Below are 17980 nucleotides of genomic sequence, written 5' to 3' on the forward strand. Positions count from 1 at the left end.
AGAGAGAGAGAGAGAGAGAGAGAGAGAGAGAGAGAGAGAGAGAGAGAGAAAGAGAGGAAAGTTGGTAGGGTGGATGAAATCATTTGTGTTGATTTTCTGCAATAGATTTTAATAAGCAAATCTTGCATCCTAGTGAAGAAGGCTCAGAGGTGCCTGACTAGAGTTTGGTCAATACGAGTCTTTGACAACCATCATTTGGAGTTTCAGCAACTCTGTTTTCCATAGCAAAGGTCATATTCCTCTTCCCAAAAAAAGGAAGTGTTTATCTGCTGGGTTTGATTTTGGGAGAGTTATTCCCACTGAGTTGCTACAAGGTTAGTTTAAATGCATTCCTCTTGCTTGGATTTCTTTCTTCCTTTCTCGCTCATGGTGTTTTTCTTTATTTGAATGTTTAAAAATTCATCATTTTTTGTTTTAAGGTTTAATTTTTCCAAGAGATTAAAAAGAACATCCTTTTCAGCAAAATATCAAACTTAAAATAACTTGGAAAATACCATTGTCAGAGGAAGGATAGAAAAAATATGAAAAAAAATTGATGTTAACAATCAGCAATTTACCAACTAAAATATTTAACAATAATATTCTTTATTATTGAATGAACAATATGAGTATTATTTAATTCAAGAAATATTTACTAAAATATTATTTCCAAATTGAATTGGTATCATAAATATACAATACAAATTGGAGTTGAAATGTTTTACTGGCATGACTCACTGGAAATAAATAGCCTAGTAAGTTCGGCTGTGTTGCACAAATATGGTAGAATAAAGATATTTCTATTGGTTCCATAAGGATTTTTGAACTCCTATGTAAATAATGGAAAGCACAGTAGAGCTATACATTTGTATGAGAGTGTAAAAGCCAAATTGTCAACCAAGAATTCTAGAGCAATTCTGAAGAAATAATTTTGGGCTGACTAAAATATTGTCCTAAAGTATGCTTTATTCTACCAATCAAATAAACTATTTTGCATGAATATAATCTATGGTTTAAAAAGCATCTAAACTGCATTTAAAGAATCTGAAGTCACAATTTAAACTCTAATTAAGGGCTTTGCACTTCTGTGATCTATGTGGTTTAATTTTTCCATTCCTGATTTTATATCTCTTACATATTCCACTTAACTACATAATGAAAGTACAATTTTCATGGAGTATTATAGGCCCTCTGAATTTTGAGTTGTATTTTCATAGTATAGATGAATCATCACTGAGGCAGAAGAAAATTCTCGTTACCAAAAATGATACCTGTAGCAATTTTCTACATTTTCCCCTAAATCCACATCCTACAAATTACTTGCAAATATTTAACTCTAGTGATTGGAACCAAAATAATTACTTGAACATGATTGCTGTAAATCAAGCATTTTCTTGTGAGCTTTCTCAGACAGTGTCATAACACATTGGGGAAAAAGATATAAACCTGAAGTGCCCAGAAGTATGTAATACATGTTCATTTAAAATAAATTTCCATTTGAAAAAAAAAAAAAAGAAGTGTTTCCTTATACAGTAAGCCATAGGTAGAATAGAATACTCTCTTATAAAAGTCATTATGTGTTCAGGTTATTATAGCAAAAAGCAAGGCATATAAATTGATACAAAATGTAGTTCATCTGCTTAATGGATTTATAACCCACTTGGGAGACTGGTGATTTAGCTACACCAAATCATGTTTATGCTAAATTCCAAGTTAGCCTTTTCAATAAAAAGAGAACTAGCAGGACAGAAACAGAAACATTTGTCAGGCGCAAGATGTTGTCAGGAAGTTGTAATGAGCAGTTGGAAGTTAGACTTGAAATCAACTGAGCAAAGATAAATTTAAGATCAAATGTTATGAACTCAAATGCCCGTGGGGGTCAACCAACTGAAGCAGGAGCAACATAGTTGAGTAGGTGAAGTACAGTGCATATGTCCTAACCGAGAAAAAGCCACTCAGCTTGAGTGGGTGCTGCACTAGAGTCAACCCAGAGATAGCAGATATCCCAATTTTTATAAGAATCAGAAAATTTCATTTTTATATTAAATATCCATACTTTTAAATGTTAAAAACAAATAATAACTTTTAAAAAATACTGGGCAGGAAGGACAAAAAACCCCAAAAAACAGCATTTGACAATTTGAAATCTACCATTGCTGTTAGTAAAGCATCTGATTTAAATAGCTATTTAGAACAGAGTGGAAATTGCTATTTCAAACACTGTGCTCAGACAATAGAAATATTATAACTTAGATGGACAGAATATTTGGAAGAAAAAGTCCACCAGCTTAACTAGATAGCTGCTGTGGTGAGAATAAAAAAAAATATTTCATGTTTAATAGTTTGAATGGGGGTCATAATGTCAAGTTTTTATCGCTTTCTAGAGCAAACAGAACTGATAAAAGTGGGAATTGCCTAGGAGCCAAAATAATCAGCTGACAGGGAAATATTAGTCTCATGAAACAATGTAAGACCATTAGAAAATATGATAAAGGAAAAACAAGTTACATGTTAGCTATCTAAAACAATTTTAAAGATTGAAATTTATTAACTTTTTTCAGAAGAAAATCTTTTCTAAACAATTTAATTTACAAATAAATATGAAATGACCAACAGAATCCTAAAATTGGTATGTGTCCCACTAATCATAAAAAAATATTATTTATTTATTTATTTTTTTTTTTTTAAAAGATTTTTATTGAGGACTTGGGGGAAGGGGAACAGACAAGTTGCTGTCGTTTTGTTCTTCAGTCTATTGTGGAGGACGTTGCTTCACTGGCCCAAGTTGGCACCTTCATTGCGCTCTTCCTGGGCGAGGCAGATCAGTCGCCAGCTTCTGGATGGCCACTCACTGTGGCTGCTGGCCGCTCACGCTGGCTGCTGGCTACACACAGTAGCCCATGGCAAACCACTGCCACAGGGGCTGCAGCCTACACCATCGCCAGTGAGTCATGGCAGCCCAGCTCCAGGTTGAGCTGCTACTCACCACCTTAGCTGTAGAGGGCAGTGTCACTGGCCCTCATATGTGGGTTCCAACTGGGGTCCTCTGGCATCCCAAGCCAGTTCTTAACCAACATGCCACTCAGCTGGCCCCTAAAAAAGTTATTTTAAAAAATAAAAATGATTTTCCCTTTATTCTACTTGCAACCCCATTGGTCGATACTATGTTGGAAGAGAGAACCTCATTAAACAAATGTAAATGAAACCTTTCAGAAGCATTGCATGACCTCTGTTCTTACCTGTGTGTCATGGTGATGGACACTTGTCTATCAGTTCACTTGTGCCGTCATCACTTTTGTGAAAAGTCTCTTTTTGCCCTGTAAGTTTATTTTTACAAACTATTTTCATTGACTTCCTTTTGTTTTTCAAAACTGCAATTTTTCTAACCTGAGCAATATTTTAGCTTAAAAATTCTTGTAGAGCTATACAATGCCAGTCAATAGGCATCTAGCTGAAAATAATTAAGAATTTACTTACACCCCAAACTATATCCAAAATATTAATTTAGAGTAAAGATGTTCATTATTTTGTGTTTGTATTTGTTCAGCATGAATTATTCAGTTACCTTAAAATTTGTTACCTTAAAATATTTAGGTACGGATCAATGTAAGGGCTAGTACATCAGATTTCATTGTTTACAAACCCTTCTGATCAAAATACCTTTACCTTTATAGAAATGATTAAAAATTCAACTTTATTTATTTTATTGGAGGATTTTTTTTGTTGGAGATTTGCCATATCTCTGTCCTGAATTTAAGTATTGTCACATTTAGATTAAGAATTTACCTGCTAACCTACCACACACATCTTACTATCTCATGTGAAATTAAGTTTATAGGATCATCTGATTCTGAATCATAGAATAACTTAAGTAAAGATTTCATTAGAATTAAGTGGTGGGGGAGATTTCTCAAAAAAAGGATTACACCGTCACAATTGTCATGGTTAAATGTATGTATAATTCTTTGTGAAAGCTTCTATAACTGAGTAAATTCACTGAAAGCTATATAGATATGAATATAAGTATAGGTCTAGAGATGTGTTTTTTGGGAGGTGAATTGCAACAAAGAAATCTCAATGGAAAAAAAGTTCAGGAGTACAGCTAGGACTCAATCATTTTTATACAGGATAGTCTCTACGTTAGGAGTATTTTGTCAAAAGTTCTATAGCTTTAACAGCTCTGTTACTTAAGGAAGATATTGGAGTCTTGGAAGAAAGAAAAGGAAAGAAAAAATAGACCCACGAACAAGACTTTTGACTATTTTCCAGGAAAAACAAATGTTTCTCAAAGTTTGAAAAATAATTTAAAATTGCCTATTGAGTGAATGGAAATAACATGAGAGGAAATTTACCAGCCCAGGTGTAAATATTTTCAATGTTCTGAATACAATCCAAATGTAGTGGTGGATGAGAATTTATGAGGTGCTTACTGGGGTTCAAGACTATTGCCTAACAAGAGATTTCACCTTCCTCCCATTGTGAGTTACACATGATCAAAAATTGATAACTTATATTAATGCAAAGTTGATTTAGGTGGTTCAATTTCAGCTCATTTTATTAGTTTACAAAAAGAATATAAATGTTCTGTGTGACAAAATCAGAAAGCAAGGTTTTTTTCTCATAGTAACACAGGATCAAATTGTTAGAAATGGCTTTGCTATTGGCACGCTGATTATTTTCATGTCCCTAAAGATGAGCAGTTTGATTGAAAAGAGAGAAGATGTCCAGGTGCGGAAATTTAATAGCACTACTCAGCCAGCCTTAGATAGCAACTCTTCAGTAAAAGAGGAGAAACTACTTCGAAAATAGAGACTGCTTAAATACCCATCAGGAAAACTCATTGAAATTCTGAATAATTTTTGTTGGCTCACAGAACAACTCCTATTAATACTATCAATTATATACTAACATTGTTTACGTTTTAGGTAATACCATGGAAAAATATATGATCTCTGTGTGAATGTGGGTGAGAAGTTTAATAGTGACAAGTGCTCATTAAGGCATTGTATATATTGAAATTATAGCTGGCAGTGGTAACAATTCTAACAGCCTGATGGTTTCCGATTCTGTACCCTAGAGTTCTGGGTGGCCCAATGCCTTTGTTTAAAAGTTACTGTATTGTCAGCGGTATACTTTGAGGCCTATATTTTGCTCATGACTTTTAACTCTCTGTGAAATAGTTATTGCAAGTTGCTAAATAACATATTTAAGGGGTATTTGGTAATTAAAATCTGACAATGCTCAGTCATATGAATCTTGGTGTCTCACATTGTCTCACAATGCTTACAAACTGGTAGATTTTATTCTTTATTTACCTAATTAGTGGTTATTTAGAAATATCTAATTCCTTAGAGTTTTGAGTCTGACCTATAAAACCGGGAAGAGTCAGTAGATATGTATGATCTTCAGCACACAATTATATTATAGTTGTCTTATTTTCACTTTATGACAATGCCAAAATACTTAAAATAAAAAAAATAAAATTGAAGTTTTAAGTTGCATTTATATTTACATTATATTCAATATTAGTATAACTTGAAGCTTTGAAAACCCTCATTTTTTTTTTCAATAACAACATAGGCATAAGTTTATGAGAAACATCTTTCACTTTTCAAAGCTATTTATATTCAATACACAAGGACATTAATCTTCAACTAGGCATAGAATATTTAGAACGGTTGAAATTCATCTTTTAGCAAAGGTATTCACTAATATATTTATAATAATTGAGTTGATCAGGAAGAGTAGAAGGCAGTTAAGATAAACTAGGGAAAACAGTCATTTGGGAGCAAAAATAGCACATGCAACATGAGAAAAACGTTTGAATAAGTAATTTGTCTTCATGCATACTACACTGTGTCCAGGAGAAGGAGACTACAGAAGGAATTGTAAGAATGATTGACAGACTGAATCTGTGAGAATTTGACAACACAATACAACTTTATTTTGACATCATCAAAACAAAGAAATGCCTATTCCTAAACCAGAAGTTACTAGCATGTGTGATGATGACATAGTGAGACTAATCAAGTAAAGGCATCAACAGACCAAAAACAGGCAAGGAAACAACAGTGCTAGTGACGGCAATGAAGAGGTGAATGTATAAAATCTCCCACTGCACACCAATTAGAGTGGTCAAAATCTAGAGAACCACATGCTGATGAAAATGTGGAGCAACAGGAACGTCCATTCATTGCTGGTAGGAATAGAAAATGGCACAGCCATTCTGGAAGACAGTTTAGCAATTTCTACAAAACTACACACACTCTTACCATAGGATCCAGCAATCATACTTCTTGGTATGATTCCAAAGGAGTTGAAAACTTATGTCTACACAGAAACCTGAACACAAAAGTTTACAGCAATTTTATTCATAATCGCAAAAGCTTAGAAGCAACCAAGATGTCCTCCACTAGGTGATGGATAAATAAACCATGGTACATCCAGACAATGAAATGCTATTCAGTGTTAAAAAGAAATGAGCTATTATATCATGAAAAGACATTGAGGAAACTTAAATGCACATTGCTAGGTGAAAGAATCCAATGTGAAAAGGCTACAAATTATCCCAATTATATGATGCCCTGGAAAAGGCAAATTTATTGAGACAATAAAAATATCAGTGATTGACCAGGACTTAGGAGGGATGAGGGGATGAATAGGTAGAGTACAGAGGATTGTTAGAGTAGTGAAATTACTCTATATGTTGGTATAATGGTGGATGCATGTCATTATACATTCGTCTAAACCCATAGAATATACAACAGCAAGAGTGAGAGTGAACTGCAATGTAAATTATGGTGTTTCCATGATTATGATGTGTCAATGTAGGTTCATCCTTGACAAAAGAGAAAAGTGGCATTTGGGGAGTAATGTTAATAATAGGAAAAGCCTACACATGCAACTGATCAGGGGGTATATGGGAACTCTGTACCTTCCTCTTAATTTTGCTGTAAATCTAAAACTCCTCTAAAAAAATCAAGTCTTAAAAACAAACAAATAAATAAAATAATCTTGCCTTCTAAATAAAAACAAATAATAGTGGGAGAGACTTTTGATAAAAAATACCAGTCACTTATTTAGTAAGGAATACAATTTTCCATAATGTACTAATTCTGTATCTAGTTAACTTCTATGAAAGTAGACTTGTATATAGATATAAGTATAGGTATAAATATAAATACAGATATAATTATTCTCCAAGAAAGATAATATGAAGTTCTATTAGTGTGTATAACATGGTATGCTACTTATTGAAAGATGGGTTATTATAAAAAATTTATATGTATTTGAGTACCTCTAGTTCTCTTTTTTCACGTATAACACAGATACTATGTTTTTTACATAGTTGTTATAGAAACTTTGTATGTTATTGAACAGTAAATTAGAAAAGTTATAAAGTCTTTTTTTAAGGTTTTTTTTATTGGGGAATTTGGGAAGGGGAACAGCAAAGTTGTTGTCCTTCAATCTTAGTTGTGGAGGACGCAGCTAGCTCAGTACCAAGTCCAATTGGCATATGGCCACCTGTTGGCAGCTCGCAGCAACTCAGCTAAAGGCACCATCCCATGGGAAAGTTGAATCATAAACCTTGTGCTAAGCGCGCATGCTCTAACCACTGAGCCATCCAGCCGCTCATTGGAAGCTCAGGGCAGCTCAGCTCAAGGTGCTGAATCTTAGTTGTGGGTGGGCATAGCCCACAACCACCATAGCCGACATGCGGGAGTCAAACCATTAACCTTTTTGTTAGGAGCACAAGCTCTCACCAGCTGAGCCATCCTACCATCTGCTGGCAGCTCAGCAGCAGCTCAGCTCAGGCGCAGCTCACTGGCCCATATGGGAATTGAGCTGGTGACCCTGTTGCTCAGAGCTCGAGCTCTTAACCAACTGAACCATTCAGCCAGTCCCTATAAAGTCTTTTTTGGTATATACAGATTAGAAATCCTGTTTATTTGGTTGAGGTATTTGAAATGTATTCCTGAAAAAGAATTGAAGGACTAATCAAGTAAGTGGTATTTCTTATTGCCACCAATATTCTTGTACATTTCCTTACCCAGAGTTAATTAGGGGACTCGATGAATGATTAATGGATGTTGAAAACAATCTTATATGGATAAATTCTAAAAGTTTACAAATACATGTGCACGTGCATACATATGAGTGTGTGTGTGTGTGTGTACGCATGTGTGTGTGCGCGCGTTTAAGTGTACTATACATATGTATATACGTATATTTTAAAAAACTTTAGTTACAATTCAAAGTTGTAATTAATAATTGCTTAAAGGTTTGCTACAAAGTACGTCTATGAAAGTGAGAGAAAAATTTCCACAAATAACTCAAGCTCGTTATTGAACCATTGCTCAAAATGTATGCTGGCAATATTACAGTAGCTTCTATTCAATTATGATTTTCTGTCCCTTTATACCTGTCTTCCTATAAATGACAATGAATATATAAAATGTCAAGATCTGTGAATTTTATCTGTACAGCTGACAAATGTGAGGTTATAATAGTTGCAGCATTCTATTATCCATGGAATTTCCAATTCCTTGGAAGTTAATAGCTCTCTTTTAAATACCGACAATTCAAAACACAAAGGCCAGGCCTACACTGACTGCCTCAGTGAGAGGCAGGTAACATAACATAATTACCTGGTGAAATCAAGGACTGCCTTTATTGTGTAGATGGAGAAAAGGACACTTTAATGTCTTTAAGATAGGTTCCCCCAATACCACTAAGAACTAAAATGGTCAATATGGTGGAAGAGCAGTAAGATAAACTATAATTTTAAAACGTTATTAATATTTTCCTAAGAATAAAAACCTAAAATAGTTTAATGAAGCTGAAAAATCAAAATGAATTCACAGGCAAATATAGATTCATTTATTAAATGCCTTTCAGTCATAAAGAAATATCATTAGTTACAATCCAATTAGCTTGCCCTATCTCAGAGTACCTACTGAATACTGGGGCAGACCTGGAATCCTATGTCAATTAACTGGAGGTTCCTTGAAAGTAGAGATGTCTTATCTGCAGCTGTGTACCCAGCATGAAGCACAGTGCCTGATATATAATAAGTGTGTGATATCTAATAATAGTGTGTGAATGAATAAGAAAATAGAATGTAATTTGAGTTTTCAGGAATATAACTAAACCTGCAAAATTCTATTTTCTTGAGAAGCACAGTTGAGGAGGAAAAACATTCATTTCCTCTGCCTTAAATATGTCAGTATGTTGGTCGTCTGTAAATAATATGGCACATTTATGAATAATTATAGTTCTTTCTTTTTAACTCTTGAATGATTAAAGCAGAATTAAGCTGTTTCTATTTCTGGACAAAGTATAAGTTCTGCCTTTTTCTATTTGATAAATCTGCCCTGTGACATAACACCAACACCCCTGAAAAGCACCTGAACTATGAAAATATAGCCATATAGTCGAAGATGAGCATAATCAGGCAAGTCTGTGAGGTCCTTCTAACACAATATCAGGCCAAGTATGGTCTTTGGATGAAAAGTTTTAGAATAATCTGGGAGATTTAGAAAAAATCAATTTCATGGGCCAATCTCAGATGTACTAAATCAGAATCTCTGGGGAAGGTGAGGCCTAGGAAACTGTTTTTAAAAAGTCCTCAGGATCTGTATACGAATTCAAGTTTGAGAAGCACTGACCTCCCAAATACGCATTAAACCAAAGGCATGGGTTTGTTTTTTGTTGTTGTTTTTTTTAAAATATTTTTATTGGGGAATTGAGGGGATGGGAACAGAGCTGGGGAATTGGGGGAAGGGGAACAGACAAGTTGCTGTCGTTTTGTTCTTCAGTCTAGTTGTGGGGGACGTTGCTACACTGGCCTAAGTTGGCACCATCATTGTGCTCTTCCCGGGCAAGGCAGATCAGTCGCCGGCTTCTGGACGGCCGCTCACTACGGCTGCTGGCCGCTCACGCTGGCTGCTGGCCGCTCACGCTGGCTGCTGGCTACACACCTTAGCCCATGGCAACCCACTGCCACAGGGGCTGCAACCTACGCCATCGCAGGCGACTCACAACAGCTCAGCTCCAGGTCGAGCTATTGTTCAGCATCTTAGCTGTGGAGGGCAGTGTCACTGGCCCTCATATGTGGGATCCGAACCAGGGCCCTCTGGGGTCCCAAGCTAGTTCTTAACCATCGTGCCACTCAGCCGGCCCGGCATGGGTTTGGTTTTTACTTCCTGTCTCTCATTTGTTTTCCTGAATGGGACTGGCATATTTATTATCACCTAATTGTTTTGCAAATGTATCACTGGTGGAAACAATTAAAAATTGGGCCAGCCGAGTGGCCTGTTGGTTAAGAGCTGGCTTGGGATGCCAGAGGGCCCCGGTTCGGATCCCACATATGAAGGCCAGTGACATTGCCCTCTACAGCTAAGATGCTGAACAACAGCTCAACCTGGAGCTTGGCTGCCGTGAGTCACCCACTACAGCGTAGGCTGCAACCCCTGCTGCAGTGGGTTGCCATGGGCTACTGTGTGTAGCCAGCAGCCAGCATGAGCAGCTGTCCAAAAGCCAGCAGCTTATCTGCCTCAACCGGGAAGAGCGCAATGATGGTGCCAACTTGGGCCAGTGAAGCAACGTCCTCCACAACTAAACTGAAGAACAAAAAGACAGCAACTTGTCTGTTCCCCTTCCCCCAATTCCCCAGTACTGTTCCCATCCCCCAATTCCCCAATAAAAATCTTAAAAAAAAATAACCACCAAATACCTGCATTAAAAAAATTAAATATATGATTTGTTTTCATGGGGAAGTCCAGTAAGATAATTTAATACTGACACTAGAAAATCAATGACTGTAAATAGGCTCACTTAGCTTCCTGAGAAGGATGTCTGATATTAATCACCAAAATGAGTCAGTGTTTATCTGAGATTCTCAAAAGTCCTTTATGTTAGAAAATTAGTTTTCATAATGTGTTAGCATTTTAAGAATGGTTTAAACTTATTCACTGAAAACTTACACATATAGTAATAAAATAAAAAATTATAAAAATAAATCTGCCTCCTATCGAGTAGTCACTGCACGCTAGGCACTCTTTGAAGGCCCCTATCCATATTAAGTCACACTTGTTTGTAAGTTTCAAATATATTGAGACACAACAATTTTTTCTTAAAAAAATATTACCTAATGTATTCAACAAAACATCTCACTGCCAAACTTACTGCTGTAAAATATTATTTCTGCAAGATTCTTCCTGAAACAAAACAATTCTGTAGTCACTGTGTTTGGAATGTGGTATACCATATTGCCCTTCATGCAAATTCAAATTCAAAATAGGTGTTATAATATTAGGGACTATGAGAAGTTGTGCAAATAGAATACCAGTTTAAATTGTCCCCCAACTATATACTTTTTCACAATTCCACTGCATAGTAGCATCATAGCTTCTGATATCACAAAGCTGGTACTCTATACAATATATTGAGAGGTGCTATTGTTATTAAACCGCAATATTTGAATTTGTCTGCTTCACACCAGCTGAAAGAAATGTATGAGCAGGAGTTTGCAGTGTAGAAAAGAAATGGTTTAATCTTGAATTGGCCAAGCTGAAGTATGGAGAGTTGGTGCACTGAAAGTCCCTACTCCTTAACGACATATAGGTTATAGATTATACGGGAAAAATCAAAACACCATGGATTAAGGGTTTAAGGCTGTGTTGGGAGCCAACTGGTTGGAGATGAGGTAAAGGTAGTAAATTATTTCTTCAGATCTTGAGGACAGCTCTGAGCTCTGCTCTGGCATCCCTCAGGCTGGTTTCACGGAAAAGTCGCCCAAGGGTCCTTGCACTTTAGGGATCAGGAGCTGAAACACAAGTTAGGTCAAGATGTTATCTTTAGCCTGCCAGAGGTCCAGACCTTGTGAACATTAGCAGGTCCCGGCTGCTGTCTTCTGCCACCTTGAGGTTTATTGATTATCCAGGGGAAATACTAGGTCTATGAAGGATAGAAAGAGGGAGGATGGGCGGGGGAGAGTGAGAGCAAGAGCGAGAGAGAAAGACAGAGAGAGAGAGAGAGAGAGAGAGAGAGAGAGAGAGAGAGAGAGAGAGATTGCCAAAACTGTAGTCACAAATCAAATCAAACTCATGGGGACCCTCAGTTTCACTATTATGTAGTAAAATATTTTCAAAAAAATAATCACCTAGGATTCAACTCTTTCCTACTCTTGAATCCAGAGGAAAAACTGTGTATATAGATTGAGGAACTTTGTGCTAATATTTGAAACAGATATTACACTCTAGTGTAGATGTGAATTTCTTGTTAAAACTTACTGAAATTATCTAAGGTAAATTATTTTTGACAGCAGATTGATAAATCCTGAAATTTTTCTTAAGGAGAGATTTTTCTCAAGTCCAAGTTACAATCAAATGCTTACAAATTAGAGACAGAAGGGGAGAGAGAGAGGAAGAGAGAGAGAGAGAGAGAGAGAGAGAGAGAGAGAGAGAGAGATTTTGTTTAAATTGCATTGACAGTAATTTAATATCTCAATATATTTTTTTAAAGATTTTTTTATTGGGGAACTGGGGGATGGGAACAGCGCTGGGGAATTGGGGGAAGGGGAACAGACAAGTTGCTGTTGTTTTGTGGAGGACGTTGCTTCACTGTCCCAAGTTGGCACCATCATTGCGCTCTTCCCGGGTGAGGCAGATCAGTCACTGGCTTCTGGACAGCCACTCACAGGGACTACTGGCTGCTCACGTTGGCTGCTGGCCACACACAGTAGCCCATGGCAACTCACTGCAACAGGGGCTGCAGCCTGGGTCATAACTGCCGACTCACGGCAGCCCAGCTCCAGGTCAAGCTGTTGTTCACCATCTTAGCTGTAGAGGGCGCAGCATCACTGGCCCTCATGTGGGATCCGAACCAGGGCCCCGGTGCTCAGAGCTGGCATCCCAAGCCAGCTCTTAACCAGTGTGCCACTCGGCCAGCCCTATTATCTCAATATTTTTATGTTTGAAGTAAGCATAAGGTTAAATGTAGTTTGAAATAAGAAACTATAAATCACAACATTTAGGAAGCATATAAGTGACATAATTGGCATCCTTTATGAATAAGATACTGTTCAGTAATTATTCTTCTCACTTCTTTATCTCCTTTTCTTTCTCTAACATCACAAACAAACCATTATCCTTTTCAATGACTGAAGGGTCAAGTGACATCAAAATGTCTCTTTTTATGATGTTTACTTATTCGGTTAGTTGACTTTCTTTCCATTTCTTTTATTTACTTATTTAAGTATAGTTGGTATAAAATATTATATTAGTTATATTAGTCTCTGGTGTACAATAGAGTGGTTCAACATTTGTATACCTCTCAGTGAGGTCACCCTCTCATTCTAGTAATTATCTGTCACTGAGCAAACTCATGACAATATTATTGACTATATTTCCCTTCACTTTTCCACCCATTCCCCCCACCCCCTCCACTCTGGCCATCACTTCTTTAAAATCAGATATAAATTCCTTCTCATGACGAGACATCATCATTTTGCTTTAGGCCTAAAATGCTTTGTCTCTTTCTTAACCTGTGATAATGTGAAGAATTTACATTTTGTTTCATGTGTTTTATATATATTTTTGTTCCACTTGACCATTTTATCTTTTCGTCTTTTTTTGTTGGTGAAAATACATTTGTGAATACAAAAGAGTAAATATAATGTTTTTTATAATAGAAAATGACAACCTTAGAAGTTCCATGGCAAGTGATTTTAAAATATCCCTGAAACTCTGAATTCTGAATAAATGTTAGACAGAAAGATTATTGAGACAGAGAAAAAGCAAGAGAAAGCATTTGAGTAATAACATTGAGTCCAACTTGCTATATTTCCCAATGTGCATTATACCACCATTTTATTGTGTTATAAATATTGTTTAAAATAAATGGAGATTGTGCCTAAAATGAGTTCTGTAAAAATATACATATGTGTGAATCTGAAGTCAGGAGAGAGGACAAGGAAACAGTTGTACTTTAAAAGTTGTTATATCTGAATTATATTTTAGCTCTTTAAGACCATGTTATGATCATTTATTAACAACTGTATTAGATTTTTTTTAAATCTAAAAAAAATTATCAATACTGCATTGCAAATTAGTGCTGTCTTTCAATTTCATAGTTGAATGATGCTTCTTTGTTGAATGCAATACTTGTAAGACTCTGTCAATTATTTTCATTGATTATTATGAATTCAGCTGCTTATGACAATCTTTCTGATTGTACATGTCAATAACTTTTATGAGTCTCCACCATTAATATATACTTAATAGAAAAGAGACAAAGGTAGCCAGGATGTCTGCAGAAGTTTTCCTTTTATTATACAAAATTATTGATTGACCAGGTTGAATCTGAACATAGCAAAATAGTTAATCTCTCAAAATGATTAACTTCTCAAAATTATGAATCTTTTAAAATACATAGCATCACCTCCATTGTTAAACTAAGTTAGAACATGAAAGTACGTGATAGACTAATGACTGGTTTCAAAAACATCATCAATGCAATAGTTTGTTAAAAGATTTTTTTGTCTCTTAAGTTTTCCTGAAACAGATTAGATATTTCATTTAACAAATAATCTGTACCTAAAAGGTGTTCATACTTTTCCAGTTATACATACTAGTGTGGTTAAGTAAAATAGGTGAAATGTCATGTATTTTATTAACTTAAAATGTTTAATTAAATAAAAAAATAGATAAAGTCAATACATGAAAACATTGATATTTATAACATTATATGTAGGACTATTATAAAAATATCTCTACTTTATGATTAATATTTGATAATCCAAATCTGAAACTAACCAATTCACTAAATGACAGTAAGCCTTTTTTTTTAAAAATGATCTTTGTGTAAAGAAACCTTTGTAAAGCAAGACAAAAACTAAGAAGACAAAGGAAAATAAATTCAATGATCTAAAGTGACACAAATTCAAATTTTACCTACAAAATCAATACTGAAAACAGTCAAAAAATGAATAACAAATTAGAAAAAAATTGATACCCAGAAACGTACAAGAGATGATTAATTTGTGTTATATAAAGATCACTTGCAAGTCAATAAGAAAAGTAAGACATCTTTATGAGATAGTTGCAAATGTGCCTTCATTTGCAATTAAGTGGTTTCTGACCTTGTGTCATTGTACCCAAGTGATTTGAATTGTTATCACATAAAAATATGCTGTCGAAAATGACAAAATGAGCTTTCACCCTATCTTTGCCAATCATGGAAATGAAATACATCACATCAGAAATACTCAAGTTGAATGGTTTTAAACTCCGTTTTGGATTTAGATAGAGGCTCATTATTCACTGAGATCACCTTTCATCAAATTACTATCATTGATCGAGTCCAGATATTCTTTTGCTATATTAAAATTTCCTGTGGGGAAAATCTCTTTCAACTATTCTCTCTTTAGTTGCAACAGTAAAGACTTTATTTCTAACCAGTTGTTTATATTTTGAAGTTACTAAAATTCATGAAAAATGTCTTCTTAATTATACATTTCCTAACAAAAGCAGAAAGTTATCTCATGTCCATCCCTGTTTCTTATGTGGATGTGTTTAGTGCATTTACATTAAGTTGAACTTGGATAAGCTTTTGTTGTGTTTTTGATAGTTCAATCACTGATTCCATTAGACATCTCCAATATTCTCTTATAGAATACTGCTGACTAGGGAACTAGAGTCAACAAGTCTGCCCACAAATTCATACTAATTTAGCGTGATTCGAGGGTTCCAGTGTGGACAGTTGGTAAGGAGAATAGCCCATGATAATCTCTAACTGGGCCATGCTTGTCACCTGCCCAACTTGCTAAGTGCTGGAGTCAATAGCCCTGGACCCTTGGCGCTGGCCTGATGAGCTGCAATGTGTAACAGCACAAGCAGCATCACCAGCATCAACAGCTGCAAGAGTAGTTCAAACCCTGTTTCTCTTCCCCAGATTAATCCATTATGGAATTATTAAAACGATGTGGATACAGGTAAGCAGAAAGCATTCTAGTTAGGAACTTGCTTTTAATTCATCTTTAATTTCATACTTTTAATTGACTATCAATGATTCATGGGCAGTAAGTTAGAGGATTTTTTTTTATTCTAGGAGGGAAATACAGTTAGTAATTCACTAACATTGCAATTCTTATATTATTATCTAGTTACTGTTTGCACTCTGGACAGCTGTGTGGTCTACTCTATATATTCTGAAGTCATTATTATGCCATAAATGGGAGAATCCAAAGAATATTGAGATCAAGATGAATGCCTATTCTTATTTTTTATTTTAAGAAATGTCTCTATACTGAGTGGAAATGGTAGAAGTATGTCTTAGGCTTCAAAAAGTTATGGTAATTATCAGAGCACTTCGCTTTTAAGAGAACTTGTAAAATTGCTAAGCTAAACCTAGAGTTTTCTTTCTGATCCCTAGCTATGTTCCAGTCTTCCAAGAGTTATTTTAAAAAGCAGCCTATAGGTTTACAGTGTGTTTATTTCAGTTTTTCTAGAACTCTGGAGTCCCAGTCATCTGCAGAGCAGGTGTTTATTTGAATCATCTTTCACCATGCCTTTACCTACTGCAGCCTGGTTCATCAGACTTCCAACCTGTGCTTTGCATCTCCCTGCTCTGAATCCCCAGTTCAGTAAATCTGACTAATCTTAATATGTGGAATGACTCATCTAATATTTGAACTGCTATTTAGCCATGTGACAGATGTATTTGCAGGAAGAAAAGAAGTGTAAATTAAATGATAGAATACCTTAAGGAGTCTCTTCTACTTTTGATGTTACTCTGCAACTTTTTCATTACTTTTAAATAGGAATACATCATTCACTGCAAGAAAAGCAAAATAGAACATATATGCAATGGCATGTAAAGATACAGATTCTCTATTTTACATATGCTTAATTATTATGTATTATCATTAGAGAGCAATATCAAATCTGTAAAGATAAAAAGAATTTCAGATTCTTTACAAGAAAGATATTCAAAAGATAAAGAAATGAGGTAAATTGCTCTTGATTAGGAAGTTAAGGCAAAGAAAAAAGATATTTGCAAGCAGCTACAGGGTAGCCAAAGTAACACAGAAATTGATCTTTCAGTTAAATTTTCAAAATGAAATCATTTTTACTTATTTTTAATTATGTTTTTTTCTAAATTATCACCTTATATTTTGGATGCTACTCCCTACTGAAGTTAGAAGGCACAGTGGAAAATAATGGTAAATAATAAATGTCCTAGTACCCATACAGAAGTCCTCCACTAAATAACTAAAGACACTCACAGAACAGAACGTATCCGATCGGAGTTTTTCCCCAAGGAATTGTTGTTTGCTTTCATTCTTGTCGTTTGCTGCCCCTTTGTCTACTTAAGTAGTAAAAGTGAGCTCATTATGCTGGGAGGTGTGGGGAAAACGCAGACCGTTTCCCTCTGACTCATTACCCTATGTATGTGTTTCCGTCACACTGGAAGCTGAAAAGAAATGAACTTGTGAATTTTTAGTGGTGTATTTGTTTATGTTCAGTTTGTTGTTAAGATCTCTTTCCATACTTTCCTAAGTGTTGCCATGACTAATAGAAACAGTCTTTCTCTTCATGTCCGTATTTTTCATGACAGGAGAAAAGCCCACTGATGGATTTCCCAATATTACCTGCTTCCCACTGCATACCTTTGGGAAATCACAAGCTTCATTTTCATCACATGAGAAATAGGTGACAGCTCATTTTAAAAGCAAAATTAAATATCTCCCTCTAGAATTCTGTCATACTCTTTTTTTCTGATTCATGTTTATACACATCCATACTCAAAGGGGCACTACATCTAAAAATAAACTAATAACCCCACCATGTGTGTCTATAAAGACAGAGACTGATGGCTGCATGTATGATATGAACTTGGGAATTGTGGCTGAGCTCCTGCAGAAGCATTAGAAAATCATATAAACATCTGAAGATGGAGTTTACCATCCATTTTATTTATTTTAATTAATTAATTAATT

The sequence above is a fragment of the Hipposideros armiger genome, unplaced genomic scaffold (genome assembly GCF_001890085.2).
Source record: "Hipposideros armiger isolate ML-2016 unplaced genomic scaffold, ASM189008v1 scaffold_196, whole genome shotgun sequence".
Classification (NCBI taxonomy): Eukaryota; Metazoa; Chordata; class Mammalia; order Chiroptera; family Hipposideridae; genus Hipposideros; species Hipposideros armiger.